The sequence below is a fragment of the Pelodiscus sinensis genome, chromosome 21 (assembly GCF_052426305.1).
Source record: "Pelodiscus sinensis isolate ZL-2025 chromosome 21, ASM5242630v1, whole genome shotgun sequence".
NCBI classification, from domain to species: Eukaryota; Metazoa; Chordata; order Testudines; family Trionychidae; genus Pelodiscus; species Pelodiscus sinensis.
The window spans coordinates 947,141-974,379 of NC_143072.1; the positions used below are offsets into that span (position 1 = coordinate 947,141).

At 49.9% G+C, this 27,239-nt stretch overlaps 1 protein-coding gene across 1 annotated transcript in view; it reads right to left on the reverse strand.

The window, feature by feature from the left end:
- SH2B2 (SH2B adaptor protein 2) overlaps positions 1–26,610 on the reverse strand; it is an 81,519-nt gene extending 54,909 nt beyond the window's left edge. The window contains exon 1 of the mRNA XM_075904411.2: positions 26,451–26,610. The gene's annotated coding sequence lies outside the window, so the exon portion shown is untranslated. The remainder of the gene's footprint in view (positions 1–26,450) is intronic.
- Between the last annotated feature and the right edge of the window lie 629 nt (positions 26,611–27,239).

The window sequence follows — 27,239 nt, forward strand, 5'->3', positions numbered from 1 at the left end:
TCCCTGCTCGCGCCATTTCTGCTGTGCCACCTCCCCTGCCACTTGTGGAGATGGTGCTGGGGGGAACCAGCTTTAAAGCCGGCTCCCCCCAGCACCAGCTCCTGCTCCCCCACTTGCTGCCTCACTCTGACAGAGGCAGAAAGGGGGAGGGAAGTAACTAGTCGCTTCCCTCCCTAGTCTGCATTCGTTTCAACAGCACCAACACATTAAGTGTCACATCTTGTGCGCTACGGGATTTTAATGTGCATTCTCTAACGAGTACCCCATATCTCCCTACTTCACAGACAGCCCTGAACCTAGACTCTCAGACTTCCTATTTGGAACCACTGTTGTAACCCATGTTCTCATCGGCCTTCTTCCATCTCCGGTGCTGAGCAGAGCTGACAGCTGAACTATTCCTTGTCAGGTTGATTCTCCATCAAGGAGGTCCAGGCTGTGCGACCCAGTCACAGTCAGCAAGAGCTCTTTCCCCAATGGAAAGGGTGGAAGAAGCTCTGTCCAATTTCTGATCCATTCCTTACTCGGCCACTCTCTGGCTGACAGCTGAAGGCAGGTCGACTTGATGGATGATAATCACTTGGTTGACTGACTCTGGATCCATGGAACAAATCACAAAGCAGCCAGGCTATCACAGAGGAAAGCAATCCATCAGTGCTTAAGCAAGTGGAGGAACACAGGACAGCATGCTATCCATGGGAACCGGTTCAGACCACCTGTGCTCTCCCTGACTTGAGGCTTTCTGAACAGCAGCACGGATCAGACTTCCATTTTATTGCACCTTCTACTGACGGATCTTAAAAACGGCACCGAAGGAAGAGACTTAGTAGATTTCTCAGCTCATCCCTTGGATTATTTCTTACAAGGCATAGCCCAGTTCTAAGACACATCAACCATTTTCCCAAGGAAAGTCTAGCAGAGCTCACCTCTAGGAAGTATGTTTCCTAATATTCAACCTATAGGATAGTCTCATTACTTCTAGATATCGCCACCTTAAAGAATTCCATTTCTTTGCACAGTGCTTGGTAATGGTGTTGGTAGCTGCTGCAGGGCTTCCACAGTGGCACTGAAACAGATCTATCCTCGGTGGATCAGACACAGAGATTTGTAATACGCATTTAGCAGTGGGTTGCAACACAGCCACTCAGCTTTATACAGATGAAAGGGCGGAGAGCAGCCTGTTGCACAGTGAGGATGGTTGGAAGAGAATCTATGGAAAGTGCTGCCTAGACAGGACTTTGGTGCTAAGCAAAACTACCTGGTTCTTTGAGCATCCCAGTACTGTGGGGGATGGTATAATGTCAATTCAGGATGGTCAGACTGAATTGGAGAGCAAAGAATAAAGCAACAGCATAGAAATAACTTCTAAGAACCACGTATCTGAACAGTGAGGTGGGAAAAGGAATAGAACACTAAAGACACCCTTACATTCACTGGGCAGATGGCGAGAAACATCCCAAGAAGACTGTGATCAATCAAGAAACTTGACCTTGGGATAACAAATGCTGTTTGATGCCGGTAAGTCCAGAGTAATGAGCCCAGGGTCAGGATGCAAAATGCAGAAATTTCTGATGTGAGAGGTTATTTAAAGAGCTGTCTTGCAGGGACGGGGAAAGAGCCTGGAGTCTAATGAGCAGCTGCACAGAATACTGTAAAGCAGGGTGTGAAGCAGCACAGAGGGGGAGAAATGCAAAAAAATATAAAGGAGGAGACTAGGTCGCTCCCACAGCAAGGCAAAGCTGGCAAGGTGGCCAGGGTGCTGGGGAGTGAAAAGATAACGAGCCACCTAATGGACTCAGCAGAGGACTAGCCAAAGGTATCTGCAGCCAAGCCACCGGGCTGCGGTGTTCCTGACCTGGTCACGCACAGACTGTAGCTAAATCAGCATGGAACAAGAGGAGGCTTTAGGTCCTGGGTTAGCGCTCTTTGGAGGAAGATCGGTTTGTTAATTCTTCTACAGGGGTCTCTGGGTTCCCGCTGTATTTTTTCGGCCTCTTCTCCCCAAAACAAGCTTCCATCCCTGCCCTTCAGGCAGGGGCAACTTGAAAAATGACACGAGGCGTTTCTTCCAGAGGCTCAGCACAACCAGCCTCCAGGCCAGCTGTGTGTCCCCTCTGTGGCAGACAGACAGCTTGTCCGGCAGCCAGGTTTGAAAGCTGAGCACGGAGTGCAATAAATAATACTATACTCAGCATTTATCATATAGCCCACAGGAAGTGCAGCCACTTCTGGGGTGGTGCACAGCAGTCATTCTGTGCTGGCAGTCGCTGTGCAATCATTAAGGCTTCCTTTGTGATCGGCAGGTGTCCAAAGCTACCTAAGGCAATTTTGGGTAGACTAGCCTCCCACATCAGCAGAGTTGCAGTCAGCCCCGGAGATGGCTGTGAGGAGTTACGCGCTTTGCCTCTGTACGTCTCCCATGCCCAAAGTCCTCCAGAAGCATAAAGGCCAGGCCAGGCATTGAACGCACATCTCCGCAGCCGCCCCGAGAAGAAAGCTCCCAGGGAAAGAGGTCTGGACTTAGAAGCCTGATCAAAAAAGAAAGCAGGGTTTTGGATTCCATGCTCAGCCGGCAGTTTGCTCTGCTTGGCTGAAGTCAGAGCTTCTGAAACAAGTGAGGGTTTTGTGGGTAACCACTAAGTGCCGAGCGCTTCAGAACAGGCAGACAAGAGGACAGAGGCTCACAAGCCAGCCTAGAATCTGGGTTTGCAGCACACAAACCAAAATTAAATAATTTGATTGGGGCGATGCTACACACTCAGGAATTCCTGCCAAAGAAAAAGCCAAGTCTTCCCATGGAAGTGGGTGGTTATAGCTAGATGCAGACTCCCCGCCAAATGTGCTCCCATTGCAGTCCCTGGTAAAAATCCCACTCATCGGGCAGGGGTTGGAGCAAACACTAAACGTTTGGTAGCTAGGGTGTTGGCTGATCCTTTAGAGCCGGAGAGGTGATTAGAAAGGTAACAGATGTCAAACAGAGGGCTCTTTTGCCTGTGCATTGCAGCTGCTTTTCAGGTTTGCTCCCTTACAAAAACAATATTCCTAGTTTTCTGGCTATCACACTGTCCAGCAAACTGTCACCCCATCCCAGGCTAGGTCTGCGCACCCTTCTCTGCCTGCCTAGACAGGCTTCAGTTCTTTGCTCTTCAGGCCCATCTATACTCTAGCAAGTACCACATTGCAAAATCCAACATAACCATCCCCGTCTCCCGCACAAGGCTCAGCCCTTCTTTAGTTCATACGATAGCAGGATGCCTAACCTCCCCGGGCCTTAGGTCACACATGATGCAAATCTGATGGTTCCAATATGTGGTCTTCAGCTAGATGCACAAATGGCCACTAGGAAGGGCATTTTGACACAACTCTGTCCCACTCCATCCCAGAGACACCCAGACTAGAAATGCTGGTGAGTGCGGCAATTCACAACTTAGGGTATGTCTACACTACCACCCTACTTCGAACTAGGGTGGTTAATGTAGGCAACCGAAGTTGCAAATGAAGCCCGGGATTTGAATTTCCCGGGCTTCATTTGCATGTTGCTGGGCGCCGCCATTTTTAAATGTCCGCTAGTTCGGACTCCGTGCCCGCGGCTACACGCAGCACGGACTAGGTAGTTCGGAATAGGAAGCCTAATCCGAACTACCTAGTTCGTGCTGCGTGTAGCCGCGGACACGGAGTCCGAACTAGCGGGGATTTAAAAATGGCGGTGCCCAGCAACATGCAAATGAAGCCCGGGAAATTCAAATCCCGGGCTTCATTTGTAACTCCAGTTGCCTACATTAACCACCCTAGTTCGAAGTAGGGTGGTAGTGTAGACATACCCTTTCTTTCTTTCTTTCTTTTTTTCGAAGCTCCCACTGTTTTCAATGGTGCCAGGATTCCTCCTCCCTCTGTCCCTCCCAGAGTCAGTATGTACAGGAGAAAGGACTTCCCGGTTACCTGAGCTCCCTGACCCTCTCTGGTCACTACCATCACATCCCCATTTTTGATTCCAGAGAGCCACATTCACCCACATATTGCGGGGGTGTTGTTTTAAAAACAGCATCTGCACATCCCCCCAGGGACACTGTAACAGCAGCAGAGAGCAAAACTGTTCTGTCAATGGGCTAGCTAAATATATTCCATCCATCGCTGAGCGGAGAGTTTAATGCCTGGAGCGGAAGAGCAGCTTTAAGATTCACCAGGAAAATGATTTTCCCTTCAGAGCCACTCACAGCACAGACAAGGGGGACAGCAGAGCCCAGGAAAGAAGTTAGGCTTTGTGAGTGAGGGGAGGACAACATCCGACAGCCCCACCCTGAGCCCAGACAAACAGCAAGAGCCGTCGCTCCATCACATGCTTTGCCACAGGACACGAGCAGAGTTCCAGAGCCAGGGAGCCTTCAACCAGCCAGGCAGGAAGAAGAGGGAAGGGGCAGGGGAGGGAGACTGCAAATATTGGGGCCCACCAGCAACACTTGCATTTGTCAGGCCAGAGTTACTAGTACCTCACTGGATGGGAGGAAAGGGCAAAAGGTGCAGAGGGGAGACTGGAAGGGAGAACCAAACACAAGGCTCAATTTGCAGAGGTGATGAGCACCCACAGCTGCCGTTCAAGTCAACAAGAGCAGCAGGTGCTTGAATCTCGGAAGAACGGCCCTCGGCATTGACACCATCAAAACCCTCATCTTAACCCCCCCCCCCCCGCCCCTTCAGCGGCTTCTCCTGCCAAAGGGAACCCCCTGAGCATGCCGAACGGTTGCCAACCCTCCAGGATTATCCTGGCACCTCCAGGGATTTAAAAATGCATCTTTAATTAAAGATTATGTCATGCGAGGGCACCTCCAGGAACACATCCAACCCAAACTGGCAGCCCTTCCCTGCCGAAAGCCAGGTTGCAGTCGGTGCGCTCTGCTTTTCACACAGCCCTTCCTCCCCGCCAAGTCATTACCAGCAGCAAACAGACACATTTGGGGATGGCTGGGCTTGCTTTTTTCACAGATACAGAAATCCTGACGAACCCCTCCCCCAGGCATTATGCCAATGCCTCCCATCCCGCAGCACAACCCCGGGGGAGGGGGGGGGAGGAGTGAGGGCACCTCCCAACGGGAAATTCTCTTTTGTTAGCTAAGGTCGTGTGGCCCTGCAAAGTGTCCATGGGCAGTAACAGGACTGGAGCAGCCCACAGCCCTAGAGGGCAGCGGCTTAGAAGAACAGCGAGGCAGGGACAGTGGGATGTGGGGAGATGGGGACATGGGAAACCAAAACTGCGTTTGTCTGGCTGAGTGTTGCCACATCTTATTGCTCTAATGTTCCTGGCACATCTCCTCCCCAGCAGGCCAGATCCGAGTCACTTCCCTTGTGCGGGGGGGCGGGGGGGGAGCAGACGTTGCCTGCGTCTACCCCGCTTGCCCTCCAGCCAATAGGGTTGCCAGGTGTCTGGTTTTGAACTGGACAGTCCAGTATTTTAGTTTTCTGTTCGGGAAACAAATGGAGAAAATATAAATGAGAAAATATAAATGTCCAGTGTTTTCTAAGTAAGATGTAATGTCGATTGTGATGTAATGTCAAGTGTGTCCTGTATTTTTGTTGAAACCATCTGGCAACCCTACCAGCCAATGGGAAGTTGTGCGCATATTACCAGAGAATGGCCACCCATGTATTAAACATATGGGGCCTGGTGTCTAATGCACTCTCCGTGCACTGCTCTCACTGCAGAAATCGGGGTACGTCAGCATCCTCCCCTTTGCACCAGTGTTGCTTGAAAACAGGACTCTGTTGGCTCCTCCATCCATACATGGTGTGGGGCCATAGGCAACCAGTCTGGGATGTCCCTTAAAGCACTGGATGGGCGGTCATCATACAGACAAGGGAGGCGAGGATCGGATGCGACGTTTCTATTATACGGCTTTACAGCACAATAGGTCTACTCTTCATCTACCCTGGGGATCTTTGCACGGACAGAGCCGTGTACATGTAAATCCACGGGGATGAAGCAAAGCTCGTGACATGGTGACTAAGGTAGGGCTCATTTACTCTGCATTATCATCACTGCTTAGCACCCTACAATGAGGCATTCCACTTGAACGGAGTTCCAGGGCTGGCCCCAGCCTCTGTGAGGCCACTGATAACCAGCAGATGAGGAAGGGGACAGATCTCCCCCACCGCCACCTGAAAGATGTCCCAGCTAGCAAGGAGTGGGTGGCCAGCTTCCTTCCCTTGGTCTTCACTGCTGCTCCCAGAAGCCTGAGGAGCCATCCTGGATAGCACAATGGTGGGTGGGGAGCAACCAGGCCAGAGCATTACTGGGGTGGCAGCTGCTGAAAGCTTAGGGCGCCCTAAGAGGGGCAGAGCCCCACGAGGTTATTCCGGGTGGTGGGGATGGACAGGAGCAGCAACTAAACATAGGCATCCAAGGCAGCTGCCTCTCAGGCCTGAATCGGTATCTGCAAAAACAACGAGGAGTCCTGAGGCACCGTAAGAACTCCACAGGGCTGCTTGTTGTTCCTTCTAAGGCCTGAGGTTCACCCTCCACAAACACAATCCCCACCCTCAGGGCAAGCAGCTCGGTGGCGTGACTAAGCCCAACACCCGTGGGAGCAATGAGTAACTGTTTCCCCAAGCCACGGCCCTCTGCAAAAAAGTTAGGCCAGAGACTTTCCCCCCTGCTTCCCTCCTCTCGCTCACCCGAAGGGGGCAATGTTTCCTTTCACCCAGCAGAGGGATGGAGCTGAAGTGACATTTCCTACAGGCCAAAGCCAGCGGGCGGTGCCGAGAACGAACAGACACATCCAGCTAGGTCCCACTGCTCAAACACCCCCCCAAGACAAGACAGATTTCAAAACTCTCCCCGAATCACAGACACGTCAAATTCCTTTCATCGGCATGGGGCTGGCCCTTTCAGACAAGCAGAGCCTCGCTCTGACAGCAGGCGGGTCTGAGGGAATTATTCATAGCACGTTGCATTTCCATAGCCCCCTTTGACGCAAGGGGTCCCGGCGCTTCGAGGCACAGACGCGCCCTGCATTTTTGGAGCTGGAGCATGAGGGAGGCTGTCAAGAGGTGGCTGGTACTGTGGTTGGGGGGCTGTAGGGGAACCACCCATCTGGGTTTTACCCAGACACTCCGGGTTTGGGCCCTGGTGTGGGGTTCCAGTTAGGGTTGTCAGGTGCCTGTCTCTCAACCTGAAATTCTGGCTGAAACCTGGCAACCCTAAATGGCAAACTCTACTTACTACGGGGGGAGGGGGGGAAGCACCATTAACCTGCACCAGCCCCTGCAAGGCGGGGGCTGCCTCCTACCTGCAGACGGACTCCGTGAGACCATCCAGCAAACAATGTGGGGAGAATAGCAGAGGTAAAGGCCCTGTGTGTCCGGTTACCAGCAATTAGGTGGCAACCCTACTCTAGCCTAAGACATGGGAAACCCAGGTACAGTCCCCTGCCCTACCATAGGCTTCCTCTGTGAGCTGAGCAAGCCACTTCTTTGTGCCCCAATTCCTCTTTGTAAAGACAAACATAATAGCAAGGGTATTGTGAGAGAAACACATTCCTGTAATATATGAACACTCACAATCTTTAATGGGTGCCACAGAAATATCTAAGAGGCTCTATAATTAGGGTTTCCAGATGGTTTAACCAAAAATACCAAACACACCCCCTCCAAAACAAAACAACAACAACAAAAACAATGGGGAAAAAATTCTGTTGCAGGGGGAAAAAAAACGGGGATACCAAAGTTGTTGAGCAAAAAAAAGGGACTCCAAGAGTTAAGTAAGAAAAATAAATAAATAAATAAATAAAACAAACGGCATTAAAACAGCATGGCTCCTTTCAGAGTGCCTGCAGAGTCAGAATAGGGATAGGAACAGGGGAGAGGTTAAGCACTAAGACCCAGGGAAGGCATTGCTTCCCCTTGCTCTCAAGGCTTTTTGCCGGCGGCCATTTTGTTTTCTTGATCAAGCCAGAAAGCAGCTTCCCTGTGGAACCAAGTAAGTAGAGGGTCCAGGGGTAGGGGGTGTTGGGGGCCCCAGGGGAAGGCCGGGGGTGGGGCCCAGTTGCTGAGTGTGTCGTAGGGTTGCCAGATTTCCAGTATTTTCGCCTCCTGGCAGAGAAAACAAAAAACAAAAAACCAGAAAATACCAGATATTTTAGGTGTCCAGTATTTTCTGAATTTTTTTTACCCGACAGGTGGCAAAAATACCAGACTGTCTGGGTCAATACCGGATACCTGGCAACCCTATCTATAATGATATGCATTGGGGAAAGCTATGACAATAAAGGGCTCTTTAATCTAGCAGACAAAGGTCTAACGAAGATTCAGGAACTGAAATCAGCACCGTTCAAAATGAAAATACAATGCAATTGTTTTTGAACACTCAGGGTAATTAACTATTGGAAAAGCTTCTCGAAAGAGAGGGTCAATTTTCCTTACCTTGCATCTTTAAAATTGAGATGAGACATCTTTATCAACATTCACTCTAGCTCAGCCACAAGCGTGTGGGCTCAGTACAGGAATCACGGGGAAGTTCTCTAGAGAGTTTTTATTTAGGAGGGCAGATGATCACATCTTCTGGCCTTAAAAATATATTAATTCTGTCCGACTGTGGCTTGTAGAGCAACAGCTGTGAAGTACTGGTGGCCCTGGATTTACTACAATAGTCTCCTCACCAACCAGCAGAGATGTAGCAGCAGGATGGAGTCTCCAAGCACAGAACATTCATCAAATAAAGCCATAACCTCAGAAGGGAAAAATTCTAGTTTTAGAAGAAAAAGGACTTTGGGGACAGGACAAACTGAAAGCTATTGCAAAGCTAGTGTCAGCTGCCTATAGTAATGTAATAAAAAGTTCTCCTGATAAGCTCTGTTGTGGTCTCATGTGCACCAGGGATTCATGTCAGCAGAGACAAATGACAAGAACAGAAAGTCTATTTAAGCTACCAATCTCAAGAAGAAATGAAATTAATGCTGTCAGTGAAAATATGGAGAGCAAGAGAATGCGTAACATCAGGGGTCAAGAAGGAGCAAGGAATAGTTACAAATTCAGCAAGATTCACTGAACCAGAGAACTAAATGAGGATAGAAATAAAGTGTAGCTAACATACAGGGATCCACTACTGGCCCAGATCCTTGGCTTGAGAGCCCGCAGGGCGTAGTCATCATGGTGCCTAGTATACAAATTTTGTATGAAAGAAAAAAAAATAAAGAACAGGACCAGAACAAATCTATTCCCTTAAGCAATTAGCGATCAATGCAATTTAGGAAGACCTTGCTCAAGAGTGGTAAGTAACATTTATATAGTATAGTGCCTTTCCTTCAGATGGATCCTAAAATCATTTAGCAAGTCCTTGGTAGACAATGGATTCATTATACCCACCACAGACAAGCAGTCAGCTCTGGGTTGGAACATGCAAGCTCTTTAACAGTTCTTTACTTCCCCAGTGAAGAAGTGAAGTGAACATTACCTCCAACTGAAACTACAAAGGGGAGGAAATTTACAAAACCGAATTACACAAATCAGAATTTGGTCAAGAGGATGCTACCTCTCTCGCTGAGGGTGTGTCTACATTGCACTGGTAGCTCAAAATAAGCTATGCAATTTGAGCTACGCAAATTGCGGAACTTATTTCAAATCAATTTCGAAATAGCTTATTTTGAAATTTGGCACTATCTACACAGCACTTATTCTGAAATAAATCGCTATTCTGAAACATCCCTTACTCCTCGTGGAATTAGGTTTATAGGGACGTCGGAATAGTGAGCCCGTTATATTTCAAAATAGCGAAATATTTCAAAATATTTCGCACCCCTGCTGCCGCTGCTAAACAGCACCCCAGCTGGGCATCTGCTGCATTGCTGCAGATGGAGGAGGGTATCTCCAGTATCCCGAAATAGCGCTGCAGTGTAGACATACCCAAAAAGTGCCACAAACTCTCTAATGACCAGGGGTCGACAATCTATGTAATCTACTCACCCGTGGCGAGTAGATTACATCCCGGAAGAGCCGGGTTTGGGCGATCTGCGCATGCACAGAACACCGGACAGTGTGGCTGGTGAGCGCGGCTTGGCAAGCCCTGCTAATGACCATAAGTGGACAAGACGTCTGGTTCTGGAGGGGACCTTCTTTTCACTAAGGCATATAGCCACATTACTTCTTCACCCCCGGGCTATGTGGTTAGTTCGGTCCTGATTCTGAGAAAAGCAAACAGTATCCCTTCCTGCAGGAACTGTATTCCTTGGAGATAGTTCAGCTCCATTTGGCACGTGAGAGCTAACAAGCTGCACAGGCACCAGTGTGATGGCTGCAGCAAGACAAGGGATGCACAGCCATCACCGTTTGGAAGAAAGCACAGTGTTTTATTCAGAGAATGCAGCTCCAACATCCAGCTAGGGCATGACTGACAAACAAGGATCCATGAAGCTGTGAGACCACAGCCACGGGCAAGAGAAGACTGACACAAATCACAATTCAAGGGATCAATCCTTGAGATAAGTCACACACCAAAATGCTACGGATTGCTAGGCAGGTGCCAGCTAATCCGTGCAACAATCACAATGCAATAGTGCACCAGGGACACACACACAGAGAAGTTCATGAACTCTAACAAACATTTCACATCTACCCAGAGAGAGGTGGAAAGATCCCAAAAGGCTAACAGCTATGCAGCTTCCTTGCCTGTACTCACAGCCAGCTGTGCTTACTAGAAAGATGATGGCCTGGTTCCACAGCCAGCTGCCTGCTAGAACCCACCCGCTGAGTGGATGTACTTTGCTGGCAGCTATAGAGAGGATGGGGTTGTAACCCTCTATGGCTGCACACAGACAGCCACTGGCCACGTACGTGGAAGAATACAGTTCACTCCCAGAGGCACCACCATGTACTCTACCCAGCAGAGGGCAAGTGTGCACACCCACCGGCAGTGTGTAACCTTTCACACCCACGGACCTCACATTATGCCAAAGAGCTCAAGGGGCCACAACCAGCACTTTGGGATAGATTCTCAGGCTCACTCCGCTCGAGCAGACGCCACACACCAGATCTCTCCTGGGGATGCCTGCCGTGTACTGGAGTGCTTGGTGGGTGCATTAGCCTCTTTCCTCCTGCCTGGCCACTTGGGCTACATCTAGACTACAGGCTTCTTTTGGAAGAAGCTTTTTTTTTTGAGAGAGAACTTCCGAGCAAACTTCTTCCGAAAGAGAACATCCACACTGCAAAAGTGAATCAAAAAAAGTGATCTGCTTTTTTGAAAGAGAGCGTCCAGACTGAATGGACTCTATCTAGCATGTAAGCTGTGATTGTAATGGACAGAGCGGCCACCAGGGCATCTGTGCTTTTTCCTCTTTCCTCTTCTTCCGAAAGAACTCCCTCTTCCCCGTCCATACGTGCCTTTTGCGAAAGAGCTCTTTCGCAAAAAGGCTTCTTCCTGGTAGAATGAGGATTACCAACGCCAGAAAATCCCCTCTGTTCTTTCAATTTTCTTGCGGAAGAACGCAACTGCAGTGTGGATGTTCCTCAAGTTTTGTCAGAAAAATGGGTGTTTTTCCGTAGGGTGCAGGAGGAACGTTGGGGTGTAGCAGCTGTGTGGAGGCACTGGCTGGCGTGGGCTGCGCTCCGACTCTCCTCAGCTGGTATTTGGTCTCTTGGGGGCCACAGCCAGCTGGCTCAAGTTACAGCCACCCGCAGTGCTTGGGCAGAGAATCAGGGAGAGGCAACTGGTTATCGGTTCTCAGCATCTCTTCCTTTTGTTCCTGGGGCAGCCGTGTGGGGGAGGGGAACAGTGCTTTGCAAGGGTCGCACAGCCCAGCCAGGAAGCAGGCAATGGAACATTTGGAGCGACCCACCTCCATCTGCAGCAATGCAGCAGGTGGCCAGCAGGGGCGCTGCTCAGGATGAACCCTACTGCCAGAGGGGCTCGAAGCAATGCACCTACCTTGGCATCATACCACTGGGTCTCAAACGGCACCCCCTACTCCTCCAAAGGCCACAGTTTATAGCCTCACTGGCCAATAGTGGCCACAGCTTGGAGAACCTGCCAGTGTTCTCTGCAGGCTGCCGCCCAGGAGAGATTCAAATGATGCCCAGCTAATTAGCAGAGCGCCCACAGCCGGCAGCCCTTGTTTCTACTGGTGGTGCACATCTGCACATGCCTCGGTGCACATACCAACATTTATGCTGCACACAGATGGAAAACTTTGAGAGGGAACACGGTCCTTGATGTGCACAGGACTGTGTCTGCCCACCACCCCTCTGGCAGGGGACTCTGGCAGCCAGTTCAGCCGTGAAAAGGGGCACAAAAGAAAGAGGCAGGAGAAGAGGGACAGAAATGGCCCAGTCCCAAGAGTGCATCCCTCCCCCAGCATCCCTCCCCCATCCCCCATGTATAAGCTACAGTGCAGCAGCAGCGAGGGAGAACCAAGCTGGCAGCCGGGTCTCTCTGGTTCCTGATGCTGTACAAAGACACTCCCTGCCTTTTTATTATTAAGTGGCAATCCGGTCCCTTCGCAGCACACAGAGCAACTAGTGTTCGCAGCAGAGAGCTGAGTCAGGGCCCCTTTTGTCTCCAGTTCTCACTGAGAACCACGTTGGTCTTTTGGACAAGCTCTGCCCTTTTTGTGAGCTTTCCCATCTCTGGCATTGTACAAGCCTGTCGGCTTCCTGACCCGAGAGACTGTCCTGGAGAATTGCAGGGCTGCTGGCATCTCCCAGCAGAACTATCAAGCGGGCTCCGTCAGAACAGCCGGTTTACAAATCTCAGTGGCAAAGGAAGAGCGGTGCTCAGGCAGGAGAGGTTCAGTTGGCCTCCTGTATTCAGATTCTCTGCAACAGCCTGGCTGGGAGGCTGGCTGGAGGAGCATCCCGAGTGGTCGAAGTGCTAGAAGCACAGCCTCATCTGGTGTTTCAGGGCTTTTTCTTTGTACTGCACTCTCACTGATAAGCCCCAGGATCCATTGCGCTAGATACCAGACAAACACAGAACAGAAAGAGGAATCCTGCCACGAAAGAGCTCACGATCGAAGGACAAGAGACAGCAGGGGGGTATATGCAAAGGAGCACAAGGAAAGAACAAGAGAACACTGGTCAGCATGACAGGCATCGATCTCAGGGCACCAGCTCCCTAGGCACTCTCGCGCTTTCTGTAGGCATCGGGACAGAGGAGAATATTAAGGAGAAGAGAGAGGCAGGACCTGATCATGGACTGAAGGATAAATGAATTCTTTGCACTGCAGTAGCACTCCCAGGGCACTATCGTGCTCAACTACTTGTGCTGGGCCCTGGCACAAACATCTGTTGGCTATGTCCACGCTGGAGCTGAAAGGCGCAATCCTCAGCTCAAGGAGTCGTGCTGAGGCTGGCTCCGATTCAGCTTGCATGCTACAAAATAGAAAGGCAGCATCGTGGTGCAAGCAGTAGAAGAGGCTAGCCCCCTTCCCAAGTATGTGCCATGGGTCTCCTACCATTTGTGTCAGCGCGTCTTCTCTTTTGAGACCTCTCACTCCATCATGGGTCTCTCTCCTTGAGTTGGAAATCTCAGCTCCAGCTCCAAGTGCAGGATGACCCATGAGAGGGAGTCCCTACCCTCCGGGAATTCACACGAACTAGTCAAGACAATTCCGATGGAAAAGAAAAAAAAAAGATAGGACGATTACCTCCACTTTAGGGAAACTGAGGCACAGAGCGATGAAGCAACCTGCCCTAGGACACTCAAGGACTGCACCCTACTCTTGAGTCCCAGTGCAGTATTCTAGCCATGACTAGGGCATCTAGGCTCGAGGATAATAACCATCCAAACTCTCCTGTGACAAGTACCACTGCCCCTATTGTACTTTCTTCACCTCCTGCGGTGGGAATAGCAGAGACTTCTGTGTTTTGAAGATCTATAGGATATAAATAAGTACAGTCCGACTGGATGTCTGTTTCCTCTCCGGTCCAAGCCAGCCTTCATGCCCCTGCTTCGCAGCCTGTCCCACTAAAATATTCATTGAGGAACATTTTGCCCTCCAAGTTAATGGTCAAGCCACCTTCTCTAAACCAATCACCTGCTAAATGCAGGCTCTGACTCATTGCCCAGACTCACTAGGGGGCTCTCCTGTCATTGGAGCTTAGAAAACATTTGTCCACAGAGAAAAGGCTTTTCAGTCCTTATCCGCTGCCCTATTAGGAATTCTTCCAGCTGTAGAGTAAGCAAGTTTAGCTTTTAAAACAGATGCCCCCAAAACCACTAACCAGCCTCTGCACTCCAAGCCAGAGGAAGAAGATCAAAACCAGAGTGTGCTGCTTGCCTTTTAATGAAGGTCTCCCTCCCTGCACCCACGTCTCCAAATGGACTTCAGCCCTCGCAGAAGCAGAGACTCGCTGTCTGGCCTTCGGCAAAATGCAAACCACAGAGCCAAGCGCAGCAAGGTTTCAGCTCGCTCTTCCATTAGGTGAATGGCAGCGTAGCCGCTCCATAGAGGAAGGGAGGAAAACTGCAGTCATGTGAATGAATCATTAATAAAAAATATTACAAATCCGGCTTTGGAAAGGCTTTCTGCGTACGTTTCTTAATTCAGAACAGGATGCACTCAGGTACCGCTCTATCGAGGTTATGCAGCAAGAGTCCTTGCTGCAGATCATTGGGCCAGATCCTGCTCTCCGTTACACCAGTTTTAATCAAGAGCAACTCCAGTGAATATCTCTAAGCGCAGAATGTGGCCTTCGTGTGTTCCTCTTTGAGATGAGGAGGCCGTAAGTGATGCTGACTGATGGGAAAAAAAGAACTAGATACATTAATGGCGAATATGTCCATCAATGGGCATTAGCCAGGATAGGCAGGGATGGTGTCCCTAGCCTCTCTTTGTCAGAAACTGGGAATGGGCAACAGGGGATGGACCACTTGATGGTTCCCTGTTGTGTTCATTCCCTCTGGGGCACCGGGCATTGGCCACTGTCAGCAGACAGGAGACTGGGCTAGATGGACCTTTGGCATTGTTATGTTCTTAAGTAGGGGTGAGGTTATGGTCTTGGGGTGGGGTTTTAAGAGGAGGATTATCAAAGTTGCCCAAAGCTTTTGAAAATCTTCAGTGTATTTTATCTCCCCATACCACAGTGAGATCAGGTAGCCGTAGTATCCCCATAGGGATGGGCAGCTGACACACAGAGACTAAATGACCTGCTAAGTGACTTACTATAGCCTTGAAAAATCTCAGGTTAAAACGGGACTAAGAAATGCAGCGCTGGCCTGGAGAAAGATACGCGAGACAAAGGCTTCCCTGCTGAATAGCATCAAAGAGCCAGTGAACTGGTGAAATGAGGCCAGCAAACTTGAGCAGGAGAAAGGAAAGTGAGGGACTTTCTTTGGAGATTTTGCAAGGTCTCATGGGTGGTGATTAGCCAAACTGCTGCTAACTCTACATTAAGTTCCTCTGTGGCCCCCCATCAGGATCATAGTTCCTCACAAGATTTAGTGCATTTATCCTCACAGCACCCCTGTAAGGTCTGGCAGTGCCAGGTAACTTTACAGCGGGGGAACGGCGTCTCAGAGAGGCTAAGTGTGTTGCCCAAGGTCAGCACAGGAAGTCTGTGACTGAGCAAGGAAAAGAGCCCAGGTCTCCCGAATCCCACTCCAGTGAGCTTTTCGCTAGGCCGCATTCACAGCTGTGAAGAGCACTTCACTGCTCACTGCCTCCCCCGCCATACCAGTCTAGTGGATAACTCCCCAGGTCTAGACCCTGAATTGTTTGAGACAGACAATAAGCAATGCTACATCCAGTGGACAATGGTGTTCTGGGTCTCTTAAAGCCTTGAGACGAGAGGATTCTCCATCTGCGAGGTGGAAGATGGACAAACAAGAATTTCCATCGATAACGTCTTACCACCTATGGGTCTCAAAGCCCGTTATGAATGCTGGTCAGCACCACACTGTGCTTTTTATAAATGAGGAAACCGAGGCACAGAGAGGTAACAGGACTAGCAAAATTAGAACCACATCCCAGTAACTGTGTAACTAGTCACGTGTATTTTCTAATACAGTCTAGGTGAACTCTTTCGAATTTCACCTATTTTCCAGGATGGGTTCATAGAACACTGAAAGAACATCTGTTAAGCTCACAATAAAAAACCCAAACAAACAAAACTTTGAAGCACGGCAGAAGTCTACTGTTCCAAGAACCTCAGAGAGGGAGGATCTTTCAATTATAGATCATGTGAACAGCTCATCTTGCATCTGTTCTCATAAATAACAGGCATAATGTCCATTACAATCATCCTTATTATCACAACTTTGAAGAGATGTGTGCAAAGACCAGAGATCAGCCAAAAGCTGCTGAGCAAACTTCAGACACTTCCATCCTGGTGACCTGCCACTCGACACAGCTATTTCAAAACTACACAACTGACAGAAATGCAGTTGCCACCTTTGCCTACTAGCATTTCGGGGGGTAATGATAAACATCAAGTACTGCCCCCTCCTTTCTCTCTCCCGACACATGTGCATGCTCACCCTGCTGCCAAGAGCCAATGCAAAGCACATCTTCTCCATGTGCTTTGTCCACAGATACATACATGTTGGACCTCTCTGGTCCAGCACCCTTGGGACCCGACTGGTCCCAGATGAGGGATTTTTCTGGACCCCTGCTGTCAGTCCCCCACCTGCCGCCCCTAAGTTTAGCCCCCTTCCTTCCCTCCAGCTTCCTGGCTCTCCCCACAGCCCAGCTGAGCCGTGCACCAGTTCCCGGCCCCTCCCCAGCCAAGCTGACCCGCACACTGGCTCCTGGCTCCCTCCTCACAGTCAAGCTGAGCTGTGCCGCGCGCTGACTCCTGCCCCACTCCCACGAAGCACGCTGGGACTCTCTAATCTTGCAACATCTGTGGTTATGCTGGACCACAGATATTGCCGGACCAGAGAATCCTGGATTTTAGAGGTGCAACCTGTATAGAGTTTGATGAGCGTTGGCTAAAAGAAGCAGGTCTTTTAGCTCAGATCAGAAGCCGATGCTTCCAGAGTCAGAGGTCCGATGTTCAATCCCCACCTACCTGGATAAGAGGTGGCCTGTGGCACAGGTGGACTGGAGGCTCAAGTTGGCAAAGCACATCAGCCCCTGCTTCTCCCTCTAGTGAGGGTCACTCCAGAATAGAAGGGCAAACATCTAAGCCCTCCCAAAGCAAAGCTCACCGTCTCCAACCTCTGAATGGAGCTGCCTGCTCACTGCCATATTGGGAATCCTTTAATGATGTCCTGGACCCTAAACAACCACAGGCTGGCTGTGAGTCCCAGCAGTTGCCCAGGGCTGGAATTTGGAGCTTGCAAAGCCCTGGTGGTTGGCCCCTTAATATTTTAAGGGGGTGAGAGGGGCCCCAAAGAATCATTTTGCTAGCCCGCCTCAAAATCATAAAATCTAACTTTCTAAAGGCATCTAATTGCCACCCACTCAGGCAACAAGCCGCTACAGCGCCGTTACAGTACAGTGCAGCCAAAGGGCATGTCCTCGAGGCATTTTAAGGAGCATGCCAGAATACCTACAGTGTGATGTAAAATGAATGGGCCTCATTGAGACTGGGACATAGGCGTTGCAGGCCACGGGTATTACTGTTAAGTTGCTGCCATTCATCCTCACCGTGGAAGCTTTGAGCAGCTCAGCCTTTGTGGTCCTCTCTTTGCTTCACCTGCTCCAAATCGCTTACCTGCCTCCCCTATGTAACCTTTTTTCATGCCAGCCCTTCCTCCAGGGGAAGCATCTTCTCAGGTAAACCCTTCCTCCTAACACCCCGCCTTCCCCAGAGGACAGCCCTGGCAAGGTTCCCACACACCCCTCTCCAGTCACAGCAGCACTCACGTGCCCTGTGTCGGATGGCTGTTGGAACAGGACGGTAGAATCCTCAGGCAGGGCCCACGGAAAGGGATTTGTTTCGAAGGTTCTAAATGCACGGCTGGCCCTTAGCAAATAGAGTCAAAGGACGAGCATTGCAGGATGTGATGGACAGGACTTCATTATACAGCGCAGGCATTTGTGAACCATTAGGTTTCGAAGGAAATCCCTTTCCCACTGCAACCTCTGGAACAGTGCCCTGGTGCCTGAGAACCACGTGCCTGACAGATCAGCGGTGTAAAAGAGGAGGTCCCACATGGCTAATCAGGATGAAGGAGCAGGAATACTGCCTACCAGGGGCATGTGGCATTCAGATCACCAAGACATCACCATTACAAATTTAAAAAATAACAAATAAGGCTGCCAAAGCCTCAAAAGGCCTCCAGAGACCGAACAGTTCAAAGAAAGTTTGCCTTTGTAGGGGAGCTTTTAGAATAAAGAGGGCGGCTAGTTAGTATGAATTCTTTGCAAAAATAGGATTTCATCCTTCCCCTTACACAGTACACTTTTATGCACCTGGGAGTAACAACTCCTCTAGGCAAGCAGTTATCCGAACAGGCCTGATTCCGCATTCACTGCAATCAGCTGAAAAACACTCATTGATTTCAGTGTTTGGGGTCCAGTCCAGCAAAGAGGCTGCACAGTTCAGCAGGAGGAAAGACCTGAGTTATTCTAAGATCTGTTGCTGACTTGAAGAAGAGTTCTGTGTTGCTCAAAAGTATTTCTCTTGCACCAACCAAACATGGTCCAATAAAAGATATTTCCTCCCCCACCTTGTCTCTAACTTTGGGCTATGTCTACACAGCAGCGTTATTCAGAAATAAAATTGTCCATGTGTACACAGCAAGCAGTTATTTTGACAATGTTGAAATAATGTGGAGCTGGAGGACTTCTTACTCCAGCTCCTGCAGCCCTCGTTTTACGAGGAGTATGGGAAGAATGCTCTAACTTGGACTTCCTGCTGTGTAGGCAGCGCCAAAAGCCAAGATCAGCTATTTCAACTTAAGCTATGCAATTGACGCAGCTCAAGTTGGGTCGCTTATTTCGGCTTTAGCTCCGCTGTGTAGACGTGCCCATGAAGTCACTTTCCTTCTCAGAGCCTCCATTTCCTTTCCCCACTTTTTGGCTGGATGATCTATTTAGACAGAAGCCCTTGGGGGCCACGTCTATCTCTTGCTCCGTGGATGTACAGTGCCTGACACAGCGGGGCCCTGCTCTCTGCGGAGAGCTCTAGGCAATATTGGAATACAAACAAGAATAATAAACCCACCATGGATGAAGTGGTCATTGTTTGTATGCAATAGCAGCTCCATTAATTCCCACGCTTGCTGTCAGGACATGGGACAGTCTCTTCACAAACATGATGTTTTATATGTTCTTGTCACTGCTAAGACTTAGTGGAGATTTGCATCTCACAGGGATTTTTCCTTCCAAAAGTTCATCCCAGTGACATTTTCTGTCTTATGTTTTACTCCCTGTACTAACAACTGTTGGAAAAGTGGACTAGAGTGTTTCTCAATCAGTGGTCGGAGTACCCTTAGGGGCACTTGAGAGACATCTGGGGGGACGTCAAAACAACTGAAATTTGGAGAAAATTGAATTTTTGTTTTAAGTTTTACAGTGCTTTATTATTTTTGGACTTTTTACACCCAAAAATGTCATCGCTTGCCTGGCTACGATTAAGTTGTTTAAAGTAATGTGTTGCAATGGTAGAAAAAATTGTGTGTCTGAAAACTGTAGGTATTGGGGATACTTATAATATTTTTTTTGAAAAAGGGGTACTTTATAAAAAAAGGTTGAGAAACACTGGACTAGACAAGATCTGTAAAATCTAGGCCCCACAGTTTAGCACTCACTATGTGCTTTGTAGTTTTGGATCAGAAGTGAAAGAAAACTTTCACAGATTCAGATGACAAAGCCAGAAGAAACCACTGTAGAGATCTTGTCTGACCTATAACACAGAGCCTAGGACTTCCCTGAATTCATTCTGGTTTGAACAAAAGCAAATCTTGGATCATTTACTTCATTATGATAGGAGGAAAATAATCCAAAACTTTTTTAAAACTTTGCTATTCCATTGTTACACATAATAAACATGGGATTTAGGATACTGGGGTACAATTACACGGGTTTGGGTATTTTTTAATTGCAGATGTCACTGCAATTCCCAGCTTGCGTCATTAACATTATCTGCAGGCAGCTCCGAGACAGACTGCCATCTAACCACATCTGAGCTGGGGAAATTCAATTTGAGACGGCGTGTTAGCTGGGATTTCTACATTTATTGCTAATTTCTTAAATGGCGTATTAAGCAAAACACCTTACAGAAATTCTAATCATCTTCAACAACCTCCCCAAACAGATCCCTTGTTACAGTTATTTCTATAATCCCTGATTATGGCTTTAACCTCAAAAGCTCCCCTCCTTCTCGGTAGCTGTAGGTGTCACTATGTTATCAAATACATCCGGGCTACGTCTACACTGCAGAGTTTTTGCGTAAAAACTTGCGGAGCGTCCACACCTCAAGCATGTTTTTGCGCAAGAAAATTTACAGTGAATCGACAGAACAGAGGGTTTTTTGCGGTATGGGTATTCCTCTTTTTACACAGAATAACTCCTTTTTGCGTAAGAGTTACTGCGCAAAAAGGTGTGTGTGGACGGGCTGGGGTGGGGTAGGCTGTGGGTGTGGCCTCTGAGTGAGGCCAGAAATAAGGGAGGGGACTCCAGATGAAGGTGGTGGGTTGGGGTATGGGAGGGTGAGGGGCTCTGGACAGGGGTAAAGGAGTTAGGGTTCCAAGGAGGAGTTTGGGTGCAGGAAGTGGTGTAGGCTCCAGGCAGTGCTTTCCTCACTCACCTCCTGGGAAACGATTACAAGCCCTGAGGCTCCTAGGAGCAGGGGCAGCCAGGGAAGCTCCAAGCACTGCCACCGAGTGCCAGCTCCACCCTCCCACTGGCTGGGAATCACGGCCAATGGGAGCTGTAGGGGCAGAGCCAACACTCAGAAGCAACAGGTGTAGCCTTCCTGGCTCCGTCTGCCACAGGGACATGTTACCACTTCTTGTGAGGTGCTGGAGGTGAACGCTGCCCAGCACCCACACTCTAAACTCCCTCCCACACCCAGCCTGTCTGGGACCAGCCGCACAGTGGTGCTGACCAGACCCACCAGGGTCCCTTTTTGACTGGGCATTGTGCTTTAAAACGGAATGCCTGGCAACCCTAGGAACACGTTAAGATATGGAAGCACAGTTTGGGCACCTACACAATCTTATTCAGCTGTGTAGTAACACCATGCAATAACCATATGATTATAATTAAGGCATTTTAATCTCAGACTGGAATAAACTGATTTTTAGAAGACACTTCTTTTTTCTAACATGCCTTTAAAAACGGACAAAAGGAGAGGGAAAAGAAAAAGGAGCGTTCACATGCTCCAATTGTTAGGAGATGGGATAGGCTCCTTGAATGCATACATGTAGAAAAAAAGCGATTTTAAATTAAACATGATCTTTATGGTCAGATATTTGAAACCATGAAGGCTGGCAATCCTGTGCTATTATTAGGGTTACCATCTTTCTAATAGCTGGCAACCAGACTCTGAGGCCCTGCCCCTACTCCACTTTTTTCCCCCAAAGTTCCTGCCCCAATCTTTTGCAGAGTCTTCAGCAGCACAGCCAACACTACCTGGCTTACCACCTGCAAGCCTCACAAGTAGTTTGGCCCCAGAGACAGCTTCAGCAGCTGACCCCAGAGCACTTAAGCCCATACTGGTCGATACCCTTCTTGGGCACCCCTGTTGTCTTCCCTAAGCTCCAATTGACTGCACAATTGAGCACAAGTCTCCGCTTGAGCAGAGTAGGTGCAGTTTAGCCTCATCAGCACTGTCAACAGCTGTGCAGAGAGACCATCAATGTGCAGGAGGGAGAGATGGGCCCAGCAAGAAGTCACTGTTCTCACCTCCTCTCATAAAGGAAAGAAAGCCATTCATACCCCCTTTCACGGAGCCCTCCCTGGCTGCCACCTTCCTCCAGTACAGAAAGGCTGGCTGGCACATTTCTTTGGAGCTCAACAATCACACTCCTAGATTGAGCAGGAGTCTTAGAGAGGCTAGATCCAGATCTGTAGTTTATAGGGACAGCACTAACGCAATGCAGCCACCTCTGAGAAAGACAAGGCAACCTACTAGCTCACAGCATGCTATGCATGCTAGGAGAGAGGGAAAGGGGTAGCCAAGTATTCTGAGTAGACTCTCGCTCTCCCCATCTGTGCCAAGGTCACATATAAAGAAGGGAGGTCTCTACCTATCTTAGATATTTATCATGCACCCAGAATAAATTAGAAGTCGTTGGTTTTTAAGTTCTTCTCTGACTGATATAAAGACTATTTCCTGGAATGTTTTAAAAAAAAAGATGAAAGGTTTAAGCGATCCAGTTGAGATTTGAAGCCTGAGGTTCTAGGGCGGCTAAGAATTTCATACTAGATGCTGATGCCACTAAACCTTCCCCTCTAACTCTACTGACCTGACACTTTTCACAATCCTTGAAGTGAGAGGTAAAACACCTAGCCAACCAGAGACAGATCATAACACCATTCCTACCATTTCACGTCTGTTCCCAGTTTTCAAGCACTGTTTTATTGGAGCCCCAGTACTGAAATGCAAACTGTGGCGTGAGACATTAAGAAGCAGAGGGCAGCTAGAAAGCTCAGCAAACAGCTTGGAAATGCAGCTGGTACATCCGGGCTGCAGAGACCACACACAAATTTGGTGTTTGTTCCCGCACACCCCCCACCCAGAAGCTTGGATCTCACTCTTCTTCAGGAGCCTGTATTTGATGGACAGTTTTCAGGTGGCAAGAGACAGAACAATGGCAGCAGAGGGGGCAGTGGTGTGTGTGCGGGTGTGTGTATGCATGCACCTCTTTAACTCAAGTTCTGTCCACTATTAGGATCCTACAACATCCTATTATGTGAAGAAAATAGGGGAAACCCCATAAGTGAAGACAAAACTCTGACCTGAGTTCCTCTCTCAGGCTACATCTACACTGCAGAGTTTTTGCACAAAAAAACTTGCAGTGCATCCACACTACAAGTGCGTTTTTGCAGAAGAAAAAGTACAGTAGACAGGGCTTTATGCGCAAGAGTTATTCCTCTTTCTACGAGGAATAAGCCTTTTTGCATAGGAGCTCTTGCGCAAAAAGGCGTGTGTGGACAGACAACAGGGGTTTCTTGCACAAGGAACCCCTATCAGAAAAAGCAGAGGTGCTCTGCCATTCACAGAGTGGCCATCAATCAGAGCTTTCTTACGCAAGAGTGTCCATGGCACTGTGGACGCTCTCTTGCGCAAAAGCACATGGCAGTGTGGATGCGCTCTTGCAAGAAGTTCTTGTGCAAGAAGCCTGCAGTGTAGATGCAGCCTCAGTGCTCAGCTCAGACAGCAAGACCACAGTTAGCTCCTGATGATATGGATCAGTATCCCAACTAACTAAAGCAAACACTAACACTGCAATTTGGACCATCAGAGAAGAAACTCTGTGCATCACACCCCTTTATTACACAAGACCACAGAACCTGCATCTACCCGGCATGTGAATGAGGCAAGCATGGGGGTAGGAATAAATAGCTCCAAGTTCTGAGCAGATGTATTAACCAAAAAGATGGGCAAGGACTGCTGACAGAAGCAGCATGGGCATGTGACTTTTGCCCATCACTACAATGGCAGACAATCACCAACAAAGCCAGCATAATCTGTGCCATTCCCCAGGGAAAAGGGTCAAGGAATACAGAGGATTCAAGTCGGCACCAACTTTCTAAATAACCTGACCCAAAATGGAAGCATTTGTCAGCATCAAGTACTGTCTGATAGCAACTTTTTGATGCAGGAAGGACTCCAGAGACCAAGGACCTCAGGAGATTGGGGTGGTCTTAGTGTGGGCACACACAGACGTACACACATGACTCCAAGAGAGGAGAAGGAAAAAGGAAGGAGAGCAGAAAGAAGACTAGTTGGAAGGCCTCTCACATTGTTACAAATAAATAAGTTAAAAAAGAGTTAGCTTTAATTAGCTAAGTGAGTGTGTGTCTAGACTACAGGGTTGTTGTATTTTTCTAAAAAAGTGGCCTATTTTCGAAAAAGCTTCCCCTGTGTCTAGACTGCCGCTGTGTTCTTTCAAAATTAAATTAAAAGAAGACGGCAGTTTTTTCGACCATGGTAAACCTCATTTTACCTCATTGAATGCAAACAGGGCTTTTTCGAAAGAGAGCATCCAGACTGCTTGGGTGCTCTCTTTCGAAAAAGCGGCTTGCTTTTTCGAAAGAAGTGGTTGCAGTCTAGATGCTCTCTTTCGAAAGACGCTTTTTCGAAAGAGGCTTGTAGTCTAGACATAGCCTGAGACAGGCAGTGAAGTAAGGGGGAAATGCAGAGAAAGGCAGCCGTTGAAATACAGTACAAATGAGCACCCACGCAAATACAATGGTTTCTAATTAATAGTGAGATATGCCAGACATCCCACCGTGAGAGACAGGAAAGGATTAAGTGACTTAAATAAAAATAAGTTATTTAACGGACATATTTGGGTGCGAGGCAGTGTTGTATTAAAAAAAACCATGAGTGCTACTGAGCATCACACAAGGAGATTCACTACATAAAGATGTGGATGGCTTTGCAAAGCTCTTAATCAAATCCAGGGGGTACTGAAGCGCCAAACCAGCCTCTTTCAGGGTTAGTGGGAGTGCCATTTGTGCAAAGACAAGAGATTAGACATCCCTGAGGGTCCCAGAGGAGAGGAAATCTTCAGGAGAGTTACATAGGAGCGAACGACTCACTGATTTTCAATGGGACTAGTGCTTCTAAGCCATTCAGTTGCTTCTGAATACCTTAAGGAACATAAGGAGTTGTGATATGTCCTGGAACAGACTGGTTCACTTTTGGGGGATATGATAAAGATTGCTGTTGCAAGGGTTCTGAGCAGTAATGGAGCTTACAGATTTAGTATGCAAACTTGGAATGATCTTCACTGTCAGTCCTGCAGTTCTCACGTCCTTCCCATAACATCGTCTCAATAAAGATACATTTCAAATTTCCAAAGCATGGGCCTATTGTATTCTAGTCTGATTTGTTACAAAACAGCATCCAGAGACACAGGAGATAAGCAGAACAGCCACAAAGTCTCCGAACTGCACAAAGACATGGGTCCGATTCTTTTCACTTCCACAAGGCAGAGCAGGAGCAATTTCCCTGAAATCCACAGTTTCACCTGTGCAAAAATCAGGCTAAGCATGAGGAGAATCAGGCCCCCTAACTGCAAGGGGAGTTTCAGGTGCCCGGTGCTCCCCAAGATCAGGCCCATGGGAAGGAAAACAACTTGCTAACCGGGAAAGTTAAATCTCTCCAAAGACAAGAGCTCTGTAAGCAATAAGGAAGCCATGAGGCCAAAGAAAACCTTACTTAAAGGACTAAGTAGGGTTTTTGTATACTAACACACACGCCCTGAATCTGCAAAGTGCTAAACACACATTCACTTATCTGGTACATGGGGATGCCCTGCCCTGTGCAAGCTCAGGCCCTAACAGAGGAACAGAAAATACTGCCAACTTCTTTGATTTACCACTCAGAAAAGTCTGCCAAGCAATCACACAGGGGACACCATTCACCATGTCCCACATGCCCCAAAATTCTCACCTGTCCTCCGGGTCCCCCAGCATGGATCTCCAGATCCCCAGGCAGCTCTGGAAAACTACAGAGCTGATGTATTTTACATGAGCAAATATGTTTAAAAAATTGTCTCAGTACAGACCTAGTTGTAGAGGCATTCAGGTCTGTCATCAAGATTTACTGTCCCTTTCATAAAAAGGGAACAGAGAGGGGCAGCAAGAGACCTTGCTGGAAACTCAACAAGGACAGCAGGTCCGTCCACAGCTTTCCACACAGGCAGCAGAACCAAGCGAGGTGTCTGCTGCCGCCTGTGTCTCTCCTGCCTCCGTAACCCTTTCCTCCCCTTAAAAAAAGGCCAGGCAGACACCTGACCATAACCCACAGCGGGAGGCGAGGCCGGAGTCCAAGTCATTTGGCTCGGAAGGGACGGGACATCAATCACCAGCTAAACTGTAACCTCCATCCATCATGCACTAGGTTAAAGGGCTGGGGGAGCGGAGTGGGACAGTGCTCTGCCCGGGGTGCTCCCTCCTCAGCCCTGCTCGGCGCTAAGGCACCGAGCCAAACCGATACCAGTGCCCCCCCCCCCGAAACCTTTCCTTAAAGAACCGCCAGGGATCCATTTCTGGAAACAACCGCCCCCCCCCCCACTGCTTCAGCAAAGGGCCACGAGGGGCTAGAATCCCCCGAGCCCTGGAATAAGCAGGGCGCTCCGTGGTCGGGGAAAGGCGAGGCGGGCGGTAGTTTGCAGGGGAGGGGAGGGGAGGGGACCCCCCGTTGGTGATGGGGGAGAGAACAACAACAACGCAGCGCAGCAAGGGGAAGGGGGCTCCGTCCTGCCCCCCGGAAGCAGCGCCCCCCCGCAGACTGCAGACCCCTCAAGCCAGCCCCACATGCATCGACCCCTCCCCCCCATCCTAGCAACCGCGAGAGGCGGCGGCTCCGGGCAAGGCGGCCGGCGGAGCGGCAGATGATGCGCTTACCGGGCTCGGAGGCGCATTGCACGGCAGCGGGGCTGGCGCTGGCTGCGGGGGGACCCCACGGGCGGGCCCGGCTCCTGCCTGTCCTGGCGGAGACAGATGCCAGGGAGCCCCGGCGCAGCGCAACCGGAGCGCCGCGACCAGCCCGGCCCGGCCCCCTGCTCCGCCCACTGCCCGGCTGGGTTTAAAGGGCCCCGCCGCGTGGGGGAGGCCGAGCTAGTCCTGGCCGCGGCCGGACGGAGCTCCCGGTGGAGGGGCCGCTGCGCCCGGCAGGACCCCGAGCGGAGGGGGAGCTGCAGGGCGCCCGGGGGAGACCACGCGCCGTCCCCCCTCTTTGGGGAGCTGCAGGGCGCCCGGGGGGGGGGGGAGACCACGCGCCGTCCCCCCTCTTTGGGGAGCTGCAGGGCGCCCGGGGGGGGGGGGAGACCACGCGCCGTCCCCCCTCTTTGGGGAGCTGCAGGGCGCCCGGGGGGGGGGAGACCACGCGCCGTCCCCCCTCTTTGGGGAGCTGCAGGGCGCCCGGGGGGGGGGGAGACCACGCGCCGTCCCCCCTCTTTGGGGAGCTGCAGGGCGCCCGGGGGGGGAACAGCCACGCGCCACCCCCCTCTTAGGGGAGCTGCAGGGCGCCCGGGGGGGAGACCACGCGCCACCCCCCTCTTAGGGGAGCTGCAGGGCGCCCGGGGGGGAGCAGCCACGCGCCACCCCCCCTCTTTGGGGAGCTGCAGGGCGCCCGGGGGGGGGAACAGCCACGCGCCAGCCCCCTTCCGGGGAGCTGCAGCGCGCCCAGGGCAT